This window comes from Aquarana catesbeiana, linkage group LG09, assembly GCF_042186555.1.
Source record: "Aquarana catesbeiana isolate 2022-GZ linkage group LG09, ASM4218655v1, whole genome shotgun sequence".
NCBI lineage: Eukaryota > Metazoa > Chordata > Amphibia > Anura > Ranidae > Aquarana > Aquarana catesbeiana.
Genome location: NC_133332.1, coordinates 89,591,374 through 89,612,230, shown reverse-complemented (window position 1 = coordinate 89,612,230; position 20,857 = coordinate 89,591,374). Strand labels below are relative to the sequence as shown.

The window sequence follows — 20,857 nt, the reverse complement described above, 5'->3', positions numbered from 1 at the left end:
TAGCTTTTTGCAGAAACGCACTACAGTTCATTTAATACGGTTTCCTATGGGACACATTTACGTGTTTTTTAGCCGCTGCATTTTTGGAAAGGGTCAGGGACTTTTTTAAATGCAAAATGGTGCTTTTTTTTGCTTTTTTGGTTCAATAGACTTTGGTTCAATAGACAACAACAAATTGGGCAAAAGAAAAGCATAAAAAATGCAAATTGCGGCAAAATCGCATGCGCAAAAAAACACAACACGCACAGCAAAAAGCACTGCAGAAATGGATCAAAAGCAAACTGCATAGGTATGTACCAAGCCTCACAGATGTTTATTTCAACAATGATTAAACATTATCAACACCTCACTAATCTTCTGCTCATTTTTGGGACTCTCTCTCCACACTGGGCATTTCAATTTTTATGCAGTTTTTTGTAAAACAAAATAGGTATTTGTGTATTATATTTAGGTTTTCATGTCTAATCATTGTTTGAGCATGTGAAAATCCTCTTATACTTCATTGTAGTTCAGAATTGTTTTTTTTTTTTTTTGTCTTAAGCCTGTTACACACTATCAGGTTTTGTTTTCCGTTCAATCCAGCGGGCTGAAAAAACCTGAAGAGCTCTGGAGGAGATCCTGTACTAACAATCCAATGTTAGTCCAGCGATCTTCCTGCTGAGCTGTGCTGTGTTCTGACAGGGAGATGTCCCCCCCGTGAACACACGCTCTCTGTCATTGGCTAAGAGTGATGATCAGATGCCGATCGGCAGACCTTTTCCATTCATGCACATTCGACAAAAAATGGATGTTCAGATGGCTTCTGTTGGACCGGCTGCTTTACACGCGGCCGAATGTCGGCTGATTTCTATTGAACCAGCCAATACTACCCAATATTCGGACCGTGTGTACGGCTCTTTAGTGTTGGTGTAGGTATAGGGCGCTGAGTTTTTATATAATGCACTGCACTTTTGAGTCCTGCTTGCTACATCAACTGTATAGTGCATGAAAAATGTGCCTTCCATTACAGTCAATAGTAGAGCACCAAAAACACAAACTTTATTTTCTGTGAGGGAAGAAAATGCACACTTTGCATTACATTGATTTTAAGGCAATGCATTAAAAAGCGCAAAAAAAACACGACATGCATTTTCAATAAAACACATATTCAATTTTCTAAAGTCACAGTTGTGAACTGAAATGGAGCTAGCACTCTGTTTCTGTATTCATCATCTATTAGCCCATATGAAGGAAAAGCCACATAAAAATGATTATTATTATATTATTATACAGGATTTATATAGCACCAACCACTTGCTCAGTGCTTTACAGCATGAGGGCAGACAGTACAATTACAATACAATTCAATACAGGAGGAATCAGAGGGCTCTGCTCATTAGAGCTTACATTCTAGGAGGGAGGGTCATTTCTACGCTGGAGTACAAATATCCGTGGAAGCTTCTACTACCAAAAGTATGTCAGCACGGCTGCGGAATGACTAGTGTAGCACCCTCTAGGTAGGTAGGTGCTAGAGTGAGGATTTTTTGGTTAGGTTTAGGTAAATTTAGGCAGGCCTGGCTAGCCACTAGGCCTGTTGGTTTTAGTCCTAGCTGGGCTGAGAGTGGCTCAGGGTAGCAGCTGGTGACTCACAGGCAGCGCCACTGAGACCTCCCTCTTCTTTCCAGAAGATTCTGAAAAGAGAGGAGGAGAGGTGGCGCTGCCTGGGGTATTCTGAGGAGCCCTGACCTATCCCCAACCTGGATTGGCAGGGGGCAGGCCTCCTTAAATACCCATGGGTCAGCCCAGCTGGGGAGCAGTTGTCGGGTGGAAGAGCTGGAGTGAGAGAGTGTAGAGGCTGTTGGGGCCTTGAGGGAGCTCCCCAGTCTGGGGGAGTGACCTTGGGCCTGGGCTGGGGTGCAGTCGGACCATCTTTAAGAATGCATGAAGGTCCTGGACCGGAGGCACAAGAGAGAGCAAGGAGAGGATAGCGGGAGAGAGCACTCCTAAGAGACTCCAGGGAGAACAACTGGTCACAGCCAGGAGGGCTGGCAAGGCCTGAAGATGGGTTACTGGGCTCAGTAGCCGCAGGTTAGGACAGCTAGCACCAAAGACTTTCTACTTGTTATACTATAGGGGCCCGCGGTCCCTGCCTGCAAAAGGTAATTGCTAGGGCTTGGCTGAGCCAGTGTCAGGCCTAACTACTTTGTGCTAAGCTGTTCCTGAGAGTTCAGAAAGGAAGCGATGCGCTGGTGGAGTGAGGAGAAATTTCAGAAAGGAAGCGATGTGCTGGTGGAGTGAGGAGAAGTGACTTCAGAAAGGAAGCGATGCGCTGGTGGATTGAGGAGAAATTTCAGAAAGGAAGCGATGTGCTGGTGGATTGAGGAGAAATTTCAGAAAGGAAGCGATGTGCTGGTGGATTGAGGAGAAATTTCAGAAAGGAAGCAATGCACTGGTGGAGTGAGGAGAAGTGACTTCAGAAAGGAAGCAATGTGCAGGAGGAAGCTTAAGGAGTATTTACAGGGAGTGTACATAGTTGTCCTAATTGCATTGATTCACGCTTGGCATCCCATATCTCCTAATCCCATCTAAATTATATCCCTCAATAAAACAAAAAAACAAAGTTCACTGACTAATTCATGTCTCTGTATGCCTGAGAGTGAATGCAGGGCTGGGCAGGGTGACAGACAAGCCATAATCTTCAGCGGGTACCGCTACACTAGTATGGATGTCTCCACTCCACTAGGCAACATGCTGTGCCCAGTGTTCTCCGACCACAATATATACAAAGCACAACACATAAAAGAAAATTTAAAAATATACATTATATATACAGTGTATATCTATATATACTGTGACAGTGAGAGGTCCTGCCACTGTGTAAAAATAGGGGAAAGGGACACAGGAAAAAGGAAATTCATTACACACCTTAGTAAAAAAGGAAGTTTATATGGCCACTAATTATTACAATAAATAGTGCTGACTGCATCAGGTTACACAGTATTTAACAAAAGTGAGTACACCCCTCACATTTTTGTAAATATTTTATTATATCTTTTCATGTGACAACACTGAAGAAATGGAACAAAATATTACAGCACACACATGCAAAAAATACATTTACCTCCTGCAGGGTTATTAAAAACACCTAGACATTTTCAAAAAACATGGGGTACTTTGTCGCAGTAAGTGGGCTTAAGCACCAGATAGTAATATGGTGTGACCAAATCCCCATATTTTTTGATAATATTTTTTGAAAATGTTCAGGTGTTTTAAATAGCCCTGCAGGAGGTAAATGTCTTTTTTGTATGTGTGCGCTGTAATATTTTGTTCTGTTGTATGGTCTTATGCCTGCACCATCTTTAATGCATCTTTTAGGGTGTGCCCCCCAAATATCTTGTTTGTTTAACACTGAAAAAATGACACTTTGCTACAATGTAAAGTAGTGAGTGTACAGCTTGTATAACAATGTAAATTTGCTGTCCCCTCAAAAACGAGCAGTTCACCCATGTTGTGCGGGAACAGCCCCACTCATTGGGAAAACAAATGGCCGGAGTTCAGCATTAACAGATGAGAGATAAAGGATGTGTGCGCACTGATTCGTTGGTTTGTGGTCGTTATTTTGCACTTTGTTTTTGGACTAAAGCCAATGCAAAGTAAAATAAAAGCCAGCCTGTGAAGATTCCTCGGCATAGTAAAGTCCGTCTACATATCAGGTATGGGGGCTGGAGAGGGACACACTATAATGTATTGTAATCATAGGTGTGTGCAGCCTTTTGCATTAGGGTGTGCACCCCAAAGCTCAAACACACATGCGTGCGTGTATATACGCACAGTAGTTACACACACACTCTTATTTTAAAATATAAGAAAACATGGATAGTACCAGTAGGGCAGAGATTGCTGTGAGTAGGACAATAGATGGTGTCAGTAGGGCATAGGACGCATAGTACACACAGTTTACTAAGGGGAAGCTGCAATACACAGGGTGATTAGGGTGTGCCCAGGCACACCTGGCACACCCTGTGCTCAGACCTATGATTGTAATATTGCCATGTCTTTGTGTTTCATGTTATTATTCCAGTTGGTGTCAGTCACTCATAGCTTATTATCATTTTATAGGTCTTCATTGTGCCTCTCCTACTACCTAACAGGATACAAGATACGATACAAGGATGGTGAGTAACTTCATAATTTTTATGTTTTCTTTAATATCATATGTTAAATATGATCTACATATATATATATATTTTAATTCCTTTTACAATTGTATAATGTATGGTTCAATTTATACACATACCAGTTTTGAGATGATTATTATTTTATTTTTTTTCAGCACCCATAATCTCATGTTTTGTTCAGTACTCATGTTCTCATTTTTGTGACATTTTGACACTCCCATTACTATTGACTGTTGAACCCATTTAGGGGATATTATATCGATATCAGATTGATATCAAAATCTTCTTTCTAGCCCTATTGAATAGAAAGTACTAGGGCAACAGGATGTTCTTGGTACCATCAAGGACATTACAACATGATTAAAACATATAAGCTTTATTACATATACCAATTATGACAGACGACTCATTGTTAAAACTCGTTAAAAAAGTTTTTCCATCTGAAGCTGGCTATACTAAAATATCAACAAGATGCCTATATTCATCAGCGAGTGGTCAAAGCAAAATGGAATAAAGTGAATATATAGTATTAACCAAATCTCAACATGTTTCGTGGATACCAGCTCCTTCAGGAGTTCAGTGAGGGAATGAAATTCTGTAACAAAGAACATAATAGTAATAATAACCAATAATTATACAAAACTAATTGTGTAATTTATGTGTATTTGGTGAACATGGTGACCAGTCAATACTCACCCAAGATGTCAAATGAAGTAGGTTAGACACAGGCCATATGGAGGCACCCAATCAATCCCCCGGGGCAAGTATGGGAGAAGGTGCATACGCCATATATTATCTGTATAGATCAAATAACATTGAAAAGGCAGAGTAACAACACCAATGGCACACTTGCCTTGTTAGCAAAGATTTTTAAAAAAGTCACCTCATAAGGATATTCCAATGTTGTATCAATTAAAAAACAGACAATATATGTCCATAAAGTAGTAATATCTGAATTGGAACACAAATAATATGTATAGACCACGTACCAAATTAAGATACAGACATATATCTAGCACATTGATGGAAATTAGGAAGAGCCTTACATACCACAAATTTCCAATCTCAAGTTCAGATGGAGACAGGGCGGGACATTGAAAAAAAAACCCAGCAGGCATATACCTAATGCAGTTATTGTGCCACTATAACAGGTAAAAACCAAGCCAAGATAAGAAATGTTTTTTTTTTAACTATTTATTATCTTGGCATGGTTTTTACCTGCTATGGTGGCGCAATAGCTGCATGCGCATGGTATCTGCCTGCTGTTTTTTCAATACCCCGCCCTGTCTCCATCTGAACTTGAGAATGGAAATTTGTGGTATGTAAGGCTCTTCTTAATTTCCATCAATGTGCTAGATATATGTCTGTATCTTAATATGGCACATGATCTATACATATTTTTTGTGTTCCTCTTCAGATATGATTACTTTATGGACATACTGTACACTATATTACCAAAGGTATTGGGACGTCTGCCTTTACACGCACATGAACTTTAATGGCATCCCAGTCTTAGTCCGTAGGGTTCAATATTGAGTTGGCCCACCATTTGCAGCTATAACAGCTTCAACTCTTCTGGGAAGGCTGTTCACAAGGTTTAGGAGTGTGTCTATGGGAATGTTTGACCATTCTTCCAGAAGGGCATTTGTGACGTCCACCAAATGATTTGGACCAGTGCACAAAGCAAGGTCCATAAAGACATGGATCAGCGAGTTTGGAGTGGAGGAACTTGACTGGCCTGCACAGAGTCCTGACCTCAACCCGATAGAACACCTTTAGGGTGAATTAGTGTGGAAACTGCGAGCCAGGCCTTCTGGGCCACATCAGTGTCTGACCTCACAAATGCTCTTCTGGAAGAATGATCAAACATTCCCATAGACACACTCCTAAACCTTCTGGACAGCTTTCCCAGAAGAGTTGAAGCTGTTATAGCTGCAAAGGGTGGGCCAACTCAATATTGAACCCTACAGACTAAGACTGGGATACCATTAAAGTTCATGTGCGTGTAAAGACAGGAGTCCCAACACTTTTGGTAATAGGCAAAGTATACAGATCTTTTCATACACAGGCTAGTCAGAATATGTGTTAGGAGGGGGGGAGGGAGTATTTTTAAAAGTAGTTAGGGCTTGACCAGAATTCTACACCTACTATACTTAAACATGCTCCCCCCATTTTAAGCCCTATTCTAACTACCCTTTAAAGGAAATGATACTTATACCTACCTATTCTGAGGGTGATCTGATCCAGTCACATGACCTCCCCAGCGGCCGGCTTCAGTGAAGAGGAGTTACAATGGCTGCAGAGCCTGGACAATGACATCACCCATATTCTTGCTTTGGGGAATCCATTGTCTGCTGTCCTTCCTCTATACTGAAGCTAGCGTGGGAACCTTTGATTTAACTGGAGTGGAGCGTCCTCAGATTAGGTAAATATACACATCCTTCCTTTACAGGGTAGTGGGAATAGGGCTTAGAATGGGGATGGGAGTAGGTTTAGGTATAGTTGGTATTTGACTGAATTTCCACTTTAAGGTTCAACTTTTAAATCTGCTTGGAGGTCTGCTTTAACCGCTTGCTGACCGTATACTGTAAATATACAGCAGAAAGGTAGCTCTCCTGTGCAGGATCACATACCTAGTACATGATCCTGCACTACCAGATCTGGGACGCGCATGCACGCCGCTGGCGACCCGCTCCCACTGTGATTAGACACATCGAGAGCTGATCTGTGGGTACCGTGGGCTCGATGTCCGCCAGCACCCGCCAATCATTAGGCAGAGTCAGAATGGTGATCTGCCTATGTAAACAAGGTGGATTCCTGTTTTGTCAGTAGGTAAGGCATTGATCCTGTATTCCTGCAAAGCGGGAACATGGATCAATGCCTTCCCAGATTAAAATCACCTCCCCACAGTGAGAAAACACATTGTTAGGCACACAGTTAACCCTTTGATCGCTCCTGATGTTAACCCCTTCCCAGCTAGTGTCATTAGTACTGTCACTGCTCCCCAGAAAGTTGCAAAAGTGTCAGTTAGTATCCGATTTGTCTGCCGCAATATCACAGTCCCACTATAAGTCATCGATTGCCACTATTACTAGTAATAAAATAAAATAAAATAAAAAAATTCCATAAAAATATATCCTATAGTTTGTAGACACTATAACTTTTGCGCAAATAAATCAATAAACACTTATTGGAATTTTTTTTTAATCAAAAATATATAGAAGAATACATATTGGCCTAAATTTATGAAGAAATTAGATTTTTTACATTTTTGTATTCGATATGTTTTATAGCAGAAAGTTAAAAATATTGGGTTTTTTTTTTCCAATATTGTCGGTCTTTTTTTGTTTATAGCTCAAAAAATAAAAACCATAGAGGTGATTAAATACCACCAAAAGAAAGCTCTATTTATGGAAAAAAAGGACATACATTTTATTTGGGTACAGTGTCACTCCACCGCGCAATTATCAGTTAAAGTAACGCAGTGCCTTATCGCAAAGATAGCCTGGTCATGAAGGGGGGTAAATCTTCCAGTTAACTAATACATTGCAACTTCATGGGTCTGATAGTAGCGTGACTTAATGGGATTCAAACAAAGATTTGGGGGGCACACCTTAAAAAATGCATAAAAGATGGTGCAGCCAAAAGACCATACAGACAGAAAAAAAAGATTACAGCGCACACATACAAAAATTACATTTAATTCATGCAAGGCTATTTAACCACTTGCCTACAGGGCACTTTCACCCCCTTCCTGCCCAGACCAATTTTCAGCTTTCAGCGCTCTCACACTTTGAATGACAATTACTCAGTCATGCAACACTGTACCCAAATGAAATTTGCGTCCTTTTTTTCACTCGAATAGAGCTTTCTTTTGGTGGTATTTAATCACTAGCCGTTTTTTTTTTATTTTTTGTGCTATAAATAAAAAAAGACTGAAAATTTGGTGAAAAAATGCCTTTTTTTTGTTTCTGTCATAAAATTTTGCAAATTAGTAATATTTCTTCATAAATTTTGGCAAAAATTTACACGACTACATATCTTTGGTAAAAATAACCCTAATTAGTTTATATTATTTGTTTTTTGTGAAAGTTATAGAGTCTACAAGCTATGGTGCAAATCATTGAAAATTGATCACACCTGATCACACCTGATCACACCTGATGTACTGAAGACTTATCTAATTTCATGAGACACTAAGACCCCATTCACATAGGGGCAACACGACTTGCCGGTCGCCTCAGCGAGGCGACCTGCAAACGAATGGCCGGGCGACTTGCAAAACGACTTCTGCATAGAAGTCTATGCAAGTCGCCCCAAGTCGCCCCCGAAGTCGTACAGGAACCTTTTTCTAAATCGGAGCGACTTGCGTCGCTCCCCTTAGAACGGCTCCATAGTACAGAACGGGAGGCGACTTGTCAGGCGACTAGGTCGCCTGACAAGTCGTCCCTGTGTGAATGGGGTCTAACAAGCCAGGAAAGTACAAATACTCACAAAATTACCCCATTTTGGAAAGCAGACACCCCAACGTATAATCTATGAGGCATAATGAGTGTTTTGAAAGGTTCATTTTTTTCCAAAAGTTTTTGGAAAATGTGGGAAAAAAATTAAAACGCATTTTTTTTCCACAATGTTGTCCATTTTTAGTTTATTAAAAGTTTATTGAGTATACAATGTTATAAAGATACATAAAGTAAGTTTACAAGGATCTATAAAGTAAGCTCATTGTTTTACAGTAGGGTTTATATAGGTAAATATCATGAAATTTCAAATATTAAACATTGGGTTCACGTAAACCTAAATTAAAGATATATATCATTTCCTTAGTTACTTTTTTAGGTATTTAAATGATTTATACCTACTATACATATTGTTTACAAGTAGAGTGTATATAGGTCAAATAAATTCTGATAATGAGCTTTAATCGTAAGGTGGAGAAAAGGAAAGAGAAAGAAGAAAAAGGGTTGAAAGGTAGAGGTATGGTCCACAAGGTTGTCCCGCTCGTCAGTTTATTATTCTTTTTAGTTCTCTTTGAAGCCTTAGAATGGGTGTCTCTGTAAGTTATTTAATCTGTTACCATGGCAACAGGACAGAGTCATTGAAGTTTGACAGGAACTGTTGTTTTATCCAAGGATGCCAAAGTTTTTCAAATTTTGGAATTTGATTTTGATCGATGGCTACCATCTTAGCATGGGACATTGTATTATTCATTCTGTGAATTGTTTCTGCTAGTACCAATGTAGGAGATTTCCATGCCTTGGCCACTGTTTGTTTTGCAGCCGTTATTAGTTGGATCATAAGTTTGAATTGAGAGAGTGTTAACCATTCCGGTTTTAGATTAAGTAAAGTTAAATATGGATCTGGTTGTATTATTTTTTTAAATATTTTAGATGCAATCACGAAGACTTCCTTCCAGAAGGTTTGGATTACTGGGCACGTCCACCATATGTGTAAATATGTGCCTATTTCTGGGCATCCTCGAAAACAAAGAGCTGAGGTATTAGGTGAATATTTTGCCACTCTAGCGGGTACAAGATACCAGCGAGTTAGGACTTTATAATTTGTCTCCAGTGCTAAGATGTTGGGTGAAGATGACTTAGATGTGAGCCATATGTTAGACCAGTCCGTGTCTTCTAAAGTTCGTCCCAGGTCCTCCTCCCACCTCTGAACGTAAGAGGGTCTATTAAGATTTGGTACTCCATATAATTGATTATAAAGTGATGAAATTGTACCTTTAGCAAATGGATCTTTTGTACAGATTGATTCAAAAATGGATAATTGGGATAATGGTGTATCCCCCTTTAGGAATGGTGTATAGAAATTTTTGATTTGGAGATATCTAAATATCTCAGAGTTTGGTAGATCATATTTTTCTCTAAGCGATGGGAATGAAAGGAATGATTTAGATGCTATGAAGTCATTTAGTGTCTGAATGCCTGATGTTGTCCAAGCTTTAAAAGAATTTGGGTAGATCCATGCCGGATAAAAGGCCGGATTTCTGATAAAAGAAAGGAGAGGATTGTGTGGAGATTGCAACTGATATTTGGTTTTTTGTTTATCCCAGAGAGATAAGAAGTGTTTAGTTATGGGATTATGAATTTTAAAGCGGTCTTTAGGATCAAGCCATAATAAATTTGATATTAATAGAGGGTCATTTTCTGAAGCCTCTATAAATACCCATAATGGGATTTCCTGTTTTGCATGGTATTTGGACAGACTGGCCAAATGTGCTGCTCTGTAGTAGTTAGTAAAATTAGGGTATCCCAGGCCTCCTTTATTTTTGGGAAGATGTAGTGTGTGTATAGGTATACGTGGTTTAGAAGAGCCCCATATAAACGAAGTTGCTCTTTTTTGTACTATTCTCAAATAATAGGAAGGAATTGGAATAGGGAGGACTCTGAATAGATAAAGCAATTTGGGTAGAATAGTCATTTTGATTGCATTAATCTTCCCTATCCAGGATAAAGGAAGTTGCGACCATTGTTTTATTAGATTTGTGATCTGTCTTAATACAGGAGGATAATTGGTTGAGAATAAGTCAGAATGAGATGCTGTTAAATGAATTCCAAGATATGGGATTGATTTTTCTGCCCATGTGAATGGGAGTGCAGCCCTAGCCGGGATCAATTCCATGTTTGTGAGTGAAATATTAAGCACTAGGCATTTCTTAGGATTAATCATAAGGCCGGATAGGGCTGCAAACCCATCAAGAGCTGGTATTAAGTTAGGACCAGAGACCGGTGGTGATGATAGGAAAAGTAATATATCGTCTGCAAATATACATAATTTGTGTGTAATACCTCCTACTTCAATGCCAGTTATAGTTTGGTTTGTTCTGATGTATTGGGCCATGGGTTCGAGTATAAGGGCAAATAATAAGGGAGATAATGGGCAACCCTGTTGGGTACCTCTTTCGATATTAAAGGCTTCAGATTTGTATCCAGCATATTTTATATAGGCTTTGGGTTTATTATATAATGCTTTGATCCATGTTAAAAAGTGGGGTCCAAAACCCCATTTTTGTAATGAATATTGCATATATTGCCAGGATACTGTGTCAAATGCCCTCTTAATATCGAGAGATAGAAACATAAAGGGATTTTCCGTTTTTTAGCAATATGTGCCAATAACACTGCCCTGCGTATATTATCGCCTGCCTGTCTATTTGGCATGAAGCCTACTTGATCTCTATGTATTAATTTTCCTATAATGCTATTGAGGCGTTTTGCTATTATTTTTGCTAATAATTTAATATCGAGGTTTAACAGAGAGATAGGCCGATAATTCACACAGGAAGTATCATCAGAAAGGGGTTTTGGGATCATACAAACAATTGCCATTAGTGTTTCTTGCCGAAAAGAATGTCCATCTAGAAGTTTGTTAAAAGTTTCAGTGAGAATGAGAGAGAGTATTTCTGAGAATGTTTTATAGTATAAAGCCGAGTAGCCGTCTGGGCCTGGTCTTTTGTTAAGTTTTAGGTCTTTTATGGCGTTAGCAACTTCATCTATAGTTATAGGCTCATCCAAACTGCTTTTTTGATTCTGAGATAACTCAGGTAAGGTTATTTTTGAGAAGAAGGATTCAGCCTCTGTAGGATTAAATTCATTGTTTGTCTTGTATAAAGTTGCCAGATGTGAGTGAAATTTATGGACTATTTTAACTGGATTACAAGTGTAAACATTTTTTGATAATTTCAAACGTATTGGTTTGAAAGATTTGTTAGTTGAATTTAATGCCCGAGCCAAATATGTACCTGGTTTGTTTGTATTCATGTAGAAATTGTGTTTGGAGCGTTTGAGGGATTTATCAACTGACTCAGTGAGAAATAGATTGTATTCCAATCTAGATTTTTCCAGATGAGATTTTGTACTCTGAGATGGATTATCTTGAAATGATATGTAGGCTGCATTAAAATTGAGTTCTAGTTTTTTTGCTAGATTTTTGCGTTCCCATTTAAATAGTGCCATTTGTCTTTGTATTGTACCACGCAAGACAGGCTTATGAGCTTCCCACAGTGTTATTGGGGAGATGTCTGTTGTATTATTAATTGATATGTATTCCTTTAAAGCTTGTTTAATGGCCATCTGATGTAGTGGGTGTTTGAGCATTATGTCCAGTAAGTACCACGTTGGGTCATGCGCTTTTGGTATGGCTGAGGCTATAGTAGTGTATACTGCATTATGGTCAGACCACGGAATCGGAATTATATCTGATGCAATAATTTCTGGTATCATTCCTATTGTTAGAAAAATATGATCTATTCTGGTGAAGGTTTGATGAGGGTGCGAGAAATAAGTGAATTTCTTTTTCATTGGGTTACTTTCTCTCCATGAATCTACCAGATTGTATTTGGAAAGAAGTTGAGAAAAAGGTAATCTAGAGGTTATTTTGGATGGTGTAAAAGGTGATTTATCTAGAAATGGGAGGAGGACCTGGTTCGAATCCCCACACATTATCACTGTTCCTATTTTGTGTGTATTAATCACTTGTAATATATGTGAGAGGAATGGTGTAGGTTGTTTGTTAGGAGCGTAGTAGGAAATCACCGTGATTGCTGTATCCATTATATAACCCATGAGTATCAGGTATCTACCTTCTGGGTCTTTAATTTCTGATGATAAGGTGAATGGTGTGGATCGGTGAAATGCAATTAGAGTTCCCCTTTGCTTGGTACAGGCAGAAGCCGTGTAAATTTGTTGATAAAAAGGAGAAATATATTTTGGAGTAGAATCTTTGGTGAAGTGTGTTTCTTGGAGGCATACTATGTGAGCCTTCTTGTTATGGAAAGTACGGAAGGCTTTGGTCCTTTTTTGAGGGACATTTATTCCCTGAACATTCAGGGAAAGTATATTCAGTGGTGCCATGGTAACAGATCAAATAGTTTTGACTTACTTTTTGTTATGCAGAGCTGACTGCGCAGATCAACCTGTGTGGACTGAAGAGATGAATAGATAGAAAAGAAACCAGTGAATTCTGGAGTAAAGACTCCAAAATACATTCTGCTACTCCTCCTGAGTACAGCGATACCACATGTGTGAGACTTTTACACAGCCTGGCCACATACAGAGGCCCGCCAGAGAAGTAGCACCTTCAGGCATTCTAGGAGCATAAATTACACATCTCATTTCTCAACCACCTATTACAGTTTTGAAGGCCCTGGAGCCCCAGGACAATGGAAACACCCACAAAATGACCCCATTTTGGAAAGCAGACACCTCAATGTATAATCTATGAGGCATAATGAGTCTTTTGAATGGTTCATTTTTTTCCAGAAGTTTTGGAAAATGTGGAAAAAAAATGAAAACGCATTTTTTTTCCACAAAGTTGTCCATTGTTAAGATATTTCCAACACATAGCATGTACATAGCAAAAATGACACCCCAAAATACATTCTGCTACTCCTCCTGAGTATGGCGATACCACATGTGTCAGACTTTTACACAGCCTGACCACATACAGAGGCCCACCATTGAAGTAGCACCTTCAGGCGTTCTACAAGCATAAATTGCACATCTAATTTCCTGACAACCTATTATTTTTGAAGGCCTTTATATTTCTAACACATTGCATTTACATACCAAAAATTACACTCCAAAATAAATTCTATTGAGGAAAGGGTAAAATAAAAGTATTACCTGTGGTTTTAGTAGTGTCCCCAGAGGACAGAATTGGTGCAGGCAGCAGGCAGCAGGCAGGGATGTGCTTAGTAGGGATGAGCCGAACACCCCCCGGTTCGGTTCGCACCAGAACCCGCGAACGGACCGAAAGTTCGCACGAACGTTAGAACCCCATTGACGTCTATGGGACTCGAACGTTCGAAATCAAAAGTGCTCATTTTAAAGGCTAATTTGCATGGTATTGTCCTAAAAAGGGTTTGGGGACCCGGGTCCTACCCCAGGGGACATGTATCAATGCAAAAAAAACTTTTAAAAACGGCCGTTTTTTCGGGAGCAGTGATTTTAATGATGCTTAAAGTAAAAAAAAAAAAGTGAAATATTCCTTTAAATATCGTACCTGGGGGGTGTCTATAGTATGCCTGTAAAGTGACGCGTGTTTCCCATGTTTAGAACAGTCCCTGCACCAAATGTCATTTTTAAAGGAAAAAATCTCATTTAAAACTGCTTGCGGGTTTAATGTCATGTCGGGTCATAGCAATATGGATGAAAATCAGTGAAACAAACGGCATGGGTACCCCCCAGTCCATTACCAGGCCCTTTGGGTCTTGTATGGATATTAAGGGGAACCCCGCACCCAAATTAAAATAAGGAAAGGTGTGGGGCCACCAGGCCCTATATACTCTGAACAGCAGTATACAGGCGGTGCAAACAAGACAGGGACTGTAGGTATGTTGTTAAGTAGAATCTGTTTGTAATTTTGAACATTTTTAACGTGTTTAGCTCCAGCCAAAAAATCTTTTCTAAGCTTTTTGGAAAACATAGGGAAGGGTTATCACCCCTGTGACATTTGTTTTGCTGTCTTTCCTCCTCTTCAGAAGATTTCACCTCACTTTTTTGTCCCAATGAAAAATGTTTTTTGAAAATTTGGGTTTTTTTGTGGAACAAGGATTGGAAAGCATCAGTGGAAAGGAGAAATTGTTTTCCCATATTAACTCTTACAGGACAGAATTTCCCTTCCTAGGGGTAGATTTCATTTCACTTCCTGTTGTCTCCTTCCGTTTGCAAGTAGGAGTCGTTTGTAAGTTAGATGTTTGAAAGTAGGGTCCTGCCCTATATACTCAGCAGAAATTTGGGCCTTAGGTGTTGCTGTGGCCACAACACTGTAAGCCCTCACAGGGCCCTGCTGTGAAATATTAGATCAAGAATTGTAATTACATGCCCCTGTTGAACAGGAGCTGAAAAATTAGGCCTTAGGCACTGGTGCTGGTGCCACAACACTGCAACCCCTCACAGACACTCTAGTTGGAACGCAGGAACGAGCCCTGCTGCAAAGTATTGCTTCAAAAATTGTAATTACACGCCCCTGTTAGACAGGGGCAGAAAAATTGGGCCTTAGGCACTGGTGCTGGTGCCGCAACACTGAAACCCCTCACAGACACTCTAGTTGGAACGCAGGAACGAGCCCTGCTGCAAAGTATTGCTTCAAAAATTGTAATTACACGCCCCTGTTAGACAGGGGCAGAAAAATTGGGCCTTAGGCACTGGTGCTGGTGCCACAACACTGCAACCCCTCACAGACACTCTAGTTGGAATGTAGGAACGAGCCCTGCTGCAAAGTATTACATCAAAAATTGTAATTACACGCCCCTGTTAAACAGGGGCTGAAAAATTGTGCCTTAGGCACTGGTGGTGGCGCCCAGAACCAAAAATTTTCTTACAAGCTATCAGCGTGATGATTGAGGAGGAAGAGGATAATTACTCAGGGATAGTCACTCAGCATCAGCATAGGCAGTCTTTGAAGGGATCTGAGATTTCAAAAAAAATTATTCGGTTACATCAGCATCAGGTGCTTGGTAGCTGGTGGTGATCCAAGACTCATTCATTTTTATGAAGGTCAGCCGATCGACCGAGTCGGTGGACAGACGCACCCTGTGATCGGTTACCACGCCTCCAGCAGCACTGAATGTGCGTTCCGAAAGAACGCTGGATGCAATACAGGCCAGTAGCTCAATTGCATACTGTGCAAGCTCTGGCCAGTGATCCATCCTCAAGACCCAGTAACCCAGAGGATTTTCGGTGGGAAAGGTGTCCAAGTCTGATCTTGCCCCTAGGTATTCCTGCACCATGTAAAACAGACGCTGGCGATGGTTGCTGGAACCGATCATACCTTGGGGCTGCGGACCAAAAAATTGTCTGAACGCATCGGTCAGACGGCCACCTTCTCCACCGCTCCTTCTTTGACTGACCGAAGCCTCAGCAACACGTTGTCCAGAAACAGGTGTTTGTAACCTCCCAGTCTCTGGGAACGCGTTGCACAGACCTTTCTGCAAGGCCTCCCGAAGATGTTTCATCCTCTGCTCCCTCTGCGATGGCAAGATAAGGTCCGCAACCTTACCCTTGTAACGTGGATCAAGGAGGGTTGCCAGCCAGTATTGGTCCTTCTCCTTGATACCACGAATACGAGGATCCTTACGCAGGCTTTGCAGGATCAGGGAGGCCATGCAGCGTAGGTTTGCTGAGGCATTCGGTCCGGAGTCCTCTGGGTCACTAAGGACAACAACGTCCGCAGCCACCTCCTCCCAGCCACGTACAAGTCCATGTGTTCCTTGGGACTGATCCCTTAAAGACTGCTGCTGATGCTGAGTGCCAGGCTCCACCTCCATACTGACACAATCTTCCTCCTCCTCCTCCTCCTCCTCGTCCTCTTCCTGTGTGATCGGCGGGCACGCAGGAACACTGTCTGGATAAAGGGGGCCTTGAGAGCTAAGGAAGTCCTCCTCTTCCTGCCTCTGTTCTGCCTCAAGTGCCCTGTCCATTATTCCATGCAGCGTGTGCTCCAACAGGTGGACAAGGGGGACAGTGTCACTGATGCATGCACTGTCAGTGCTCACCATCCTCGTGGCCTCCTCGAATGGTGACAGGACAGTGCATGCATCCCTGATCATGGCCCACTGGCGTGGGGAAAAAAAACCAAGCTCCCCTGACCCTGTCCTGGTGCCATAGTCGCACAGGTACTCATTGATGGCCCTCTGCTGCGTGTGCAGCCGCTGCAGCATGGCCAACGTTGAGTTCCACCTGGTGGGCATGTCACAGATTAGGCGGTTCTTGGGCAGGTTAAACTCCTTTTGGAGGTCCGTCAGCCGAGCACTGGCATTATATGACCGGCGGAAATGCACACAGACTTTCCTGGCCTGCCTCAGGACATCCTGTAAGCCCGGGTACCTGCCCAAGAACCGCTGCACCACCAAGTTAAGGACGTGAGCCAAACAGGGCACATGGGTCATTTGTCCCTGTCGGAGGGCAGAGAGGAGGTTGGTGCCATTGTCGCAAACCACCATTCCTGCCTTAAGTTGGCGTGGCGTCAACCACCTCTGAACCTGCCCCTGCAGAGCTGACAGAACCTCTGCCCCAGTGTGGCTCCTGTCCCCCAAGCACACCAGCTCAAGCACCGCATGGCATCTTTTGGCCTGCGTACTTGCGTAGCCCCTTGAACGCCTACGGAGCACCGCTGGTTCCGAGGAAGAGGCCATGGAGGAAGAAGAAGAGGAGGGGGTGGAGGAGAGAGGTGTGTCACAATCAGCATTTTGGAGGCGTGGTGGCGGAACAACCTCCAACACTACTGCACCTTGTCCTGCATCCTTCCCAGCTGCCAGCAGAGTCACCCAATGCGCCGTGAAACTTAGGTAACGTCCCTGTCCATGCCTGCTGGACCATGAGTCAGCGGTAATATGCACCTTACCGCTGACCGCCCTGTCCAGCGAGGCATGGACATTGCCTTCCACATGCCGGTAGAGAGCCGGAATCGCCTTCCGTGAGAAAAAGTGGCGTTTGGGTACCTGCCACTGAGGAACCGCACATTCCACAAACTCACGGAAGGGGGCAGAGTCTACCAACTGAAAAGGCAGCAGTTGAAGTGCTAGCAATTTTGCCAAGCTAGCATTCAACCGCTGGGCATGTGGATGGCTGGGAGCAAACTTCTTTCGGCGGTGCAGCAGCTGGGGCAGGGAAATTTGCCTGGTACAATCTGACGTCGGTGTACCAAAAGCAGATTGCCCACAAGTACTTGACTGTGACACACCTAATGCTACACCTTCATTCCTCTCACTGCAGGTCTCAGAGAGGACTGAAGGTCTAGTGGGGTTGGAAATCTCAGCTGATGAGGAGCAAGGAGAGATCCTCTTTGTTCTTTGGTGTGGGTCTTTTAGATACGCTTGCCAACGAACTGCATGGCAGGTCAACATATGTCTGGTCAAGCATGTGGTACCCAAGCGGGAGATGTTTTGGCCACGCGAGATACGCTTGAGACATATGTTGCAAATAGCAGCGGTGCGATCTGATGCACTCGTCTCAAAAAAGGCCCACACCAAAGAACTTTTTGAATAACGCGCAGAGACTGCAGCGCCCTGCACATGTGGAGCTTTGGGGTGTGATGCAGTCAATGTGCTGCCCTTAGGCTGGCCCCTGGAGGGCATCCTGCCTCGTTGGTGATGTGCCGCCGCCTCCTTCTCCTCCTCCTCCTCCTCTCTCCTATCAGGCACCCACGTTGAGTCAGTGACCTCATCATCCCCTCCCTCCTCATCACTGGAGCAAACCTGGCAGTATGCTGCAGCAGGGGGAGCATGACTGCCAGATTGCTGTCCTTCTTGGGCACCCCCTCTGTCCGTGCTCATGTTACTGCCTTCATCGAGCTCAGTATCGTCATCAGAGCCTTCCAAACGCTGGGCATCCTCCTGGAGCATGTACCCAACACTGTGGTCAAACAGTTCGAGGGAATCCTCATGAGGACATAGTGGAGCTAGGGAAGGAGTCACTGATGACATTGAGCTGAGGGAAGAGGCCGCTGCTTTTGCCAGACAAAGCACCCTGGGCATGGGTGAGAGAGGATGAGGAGGATGAGGACGGCTTGGTCATCCACTCGACCAAGTCTTCCGCATGTTGCGGCTCAACACGGCCAGCTGCCAAAAAAAAGGCCAAGCGTGTCCCATGGCCACGTGCTGATGAGGATGCACCGTCTCCACGACCAGCACTAGACACAGAGCCTGCTTGCCCTCTCTTATTGGCTTGTGACTGTCTGCCTCTCCTTCTTGGCCTTCCAGACATACTAATGGCCTGTAGCTGCACTAAGCTGGGATAGAACACCTGTAATTTTCTTCAGGTAGCTTTATATACTGTAACCAGACAAGCCTGCCTGTCAGTAGGAAGATAACAGGAACGGATCTAGCTGAACACTGTGAGCAGGACGCACTGTACTAAATGTAAATAGTCTAGCTGCCTGACCGTGGTACTAATAGGATCAAATAGAACACCTGTAATTTTCTTCAGGTAGCTTTATATACTGTAACCAGACAAGCCTGCCTGTCAGTAGGAAGATAACAGGAACGGATCTAGCTGTACACTGTGAGCAGGACGCACTGTACTAAATGTAAATAGTCTAGCTGCCTGACCGTGGTACTAATAGGATCAAATAGAACACCTGTAATTTTCTTCAGGTAGCTTTATATACTGTAACCAGACAAGCCTGCCTGTCAGTAGGAAGATAACAGGAACGGATCTAGCTGAACACTGTGAGCAGGACGCACTGTACTAAATGTAAATAGTCTAGCTGCCTGACCGTGGTACTAATAGGATCAAATAGAACACCTGTAATTTTCTTCAGGTAGCTTTATATACTGTAACCAGACAAGCCTGCCTGTCAGTAGGAAGATAACAGGAACGGATCTAGCTGAACACTGTGAGCAGGACGCACTGCACTAAATGTAAATAGTCTAGAAGATAACAGGAACGGATCTAGCTGAACACTGTGAGCAGGACGCACTGCACTAAATGTAAATAGTCTAGAAGATAACAGGAACGGATCTAGCTGAACACTGTGAGCAGGACGCACTGCACTAAATGTAAATAGTCTAGAAGATAACAGGAACGGATCTAGCTGAACACTGTGAGCAGGACGCACTGCACTAAATGTAAATAGCAGGAACGGATCTAGCTGAACACTGTGAGCAGGACGCACTGCACTAAATGTAAATAGTCTAGAAGATAACAGGAACGGATCTAGCTGAACACTGTGAGCAGGACGCACTGCACTAAATGTAAATAGCAGGAACGGATCTAGCTGAACACTGTGAGCAGGACGCACTGCACTAAATGTAAATAGCAGGAACGGATCTAGCTGAACACTGTGAGCAGGACGCACTGCACTAAATGTAAATAGCAGGAACGGATCTAGCTGAACACTGTGAGCAGGACGCACTGCACTAAATGTAAATAGCAGGAACGGATCTAGCTGAACACTGTGAGCAGGACGCACTGCACTAAATGTAAATAACAGGAACGGATCTAGCTGAACACTGTGAGCAGGACGCACTGCACTAAATGTAAATAGTCTAGAAGATAACAGGAACGGATCTAGCTGAACACTGTGAGCAGGACGCACTGCACTAAATGTAAATAGCAGGAACGGATCTAGCTGAACACTGTGAGCAGGACGCACTGCACTAAATGTAAATAGTCTAGATAGAAGATAACAGGAACGGATCTAGCTAAACTGAATACAGTGTATATATATATATGCAACACCTGGGATGCATATATATACACAATACACTGTAAGTGCAGCTAACTGACTGACTGTTCTGCCTAATCTATCTAACTCAAATCAAATGACACTGTCTCTCTCTCTCTCTATCTCTCAGCACACCGGAACACACACTACACAGGGCCGCCGTGCAGGCGGCCTTATATAGTGTGGGGTGTGTACTAAATCCCCTGAGACATAATTGGCCAAAGCCACCCTGGCTTTGGCCAATTACAGCTCTCTCTACTGACGGCGCTGTGATTGGCCAAGCATGCGGGTCATAGTGCATGCTTGGCCAATCATCAGCCAGCAATGCACTGCGATGCCGCAGTGAATTATGGGCCGTGACGCGCCACACGAATTTAGCGCGAACGGCCCATATCGTTCGCAATTCGGCGAACGGGCGAACAGCCGATGTTCGAGTCGAACATGGGTTCGACTCGAACACGAAGCTCATCCCTAGTGCTTAGCAACAATAGTAATTATCCAGGCAGCAGGCAGGAATATTG

At 42.7% G+C, this 20,857-nt stretch overlaps 1 long non-coding RNA gene across 1 annotated transcript in view; it reads left to right on the top strand.

Moving 5' to 3' along the window:
- Nucleotides 1-20,857, top strand: part of LOC141107910 (uncharacterized) — an 88,756-nt gene that overhangs the window by 47,210 nt on the left and 20,689 nt on the right. The window contains exon 3 of the long non-coding RNA XR_012235984.1: nucleotides 4,099-4,154. This is a non-coding gene — a long non-coding RNA (uncharacterized lncRNA). The remainder of the gene's footprint in view (nucleotides 1-4,098; nucleotides 4,155-20,857) is intronic.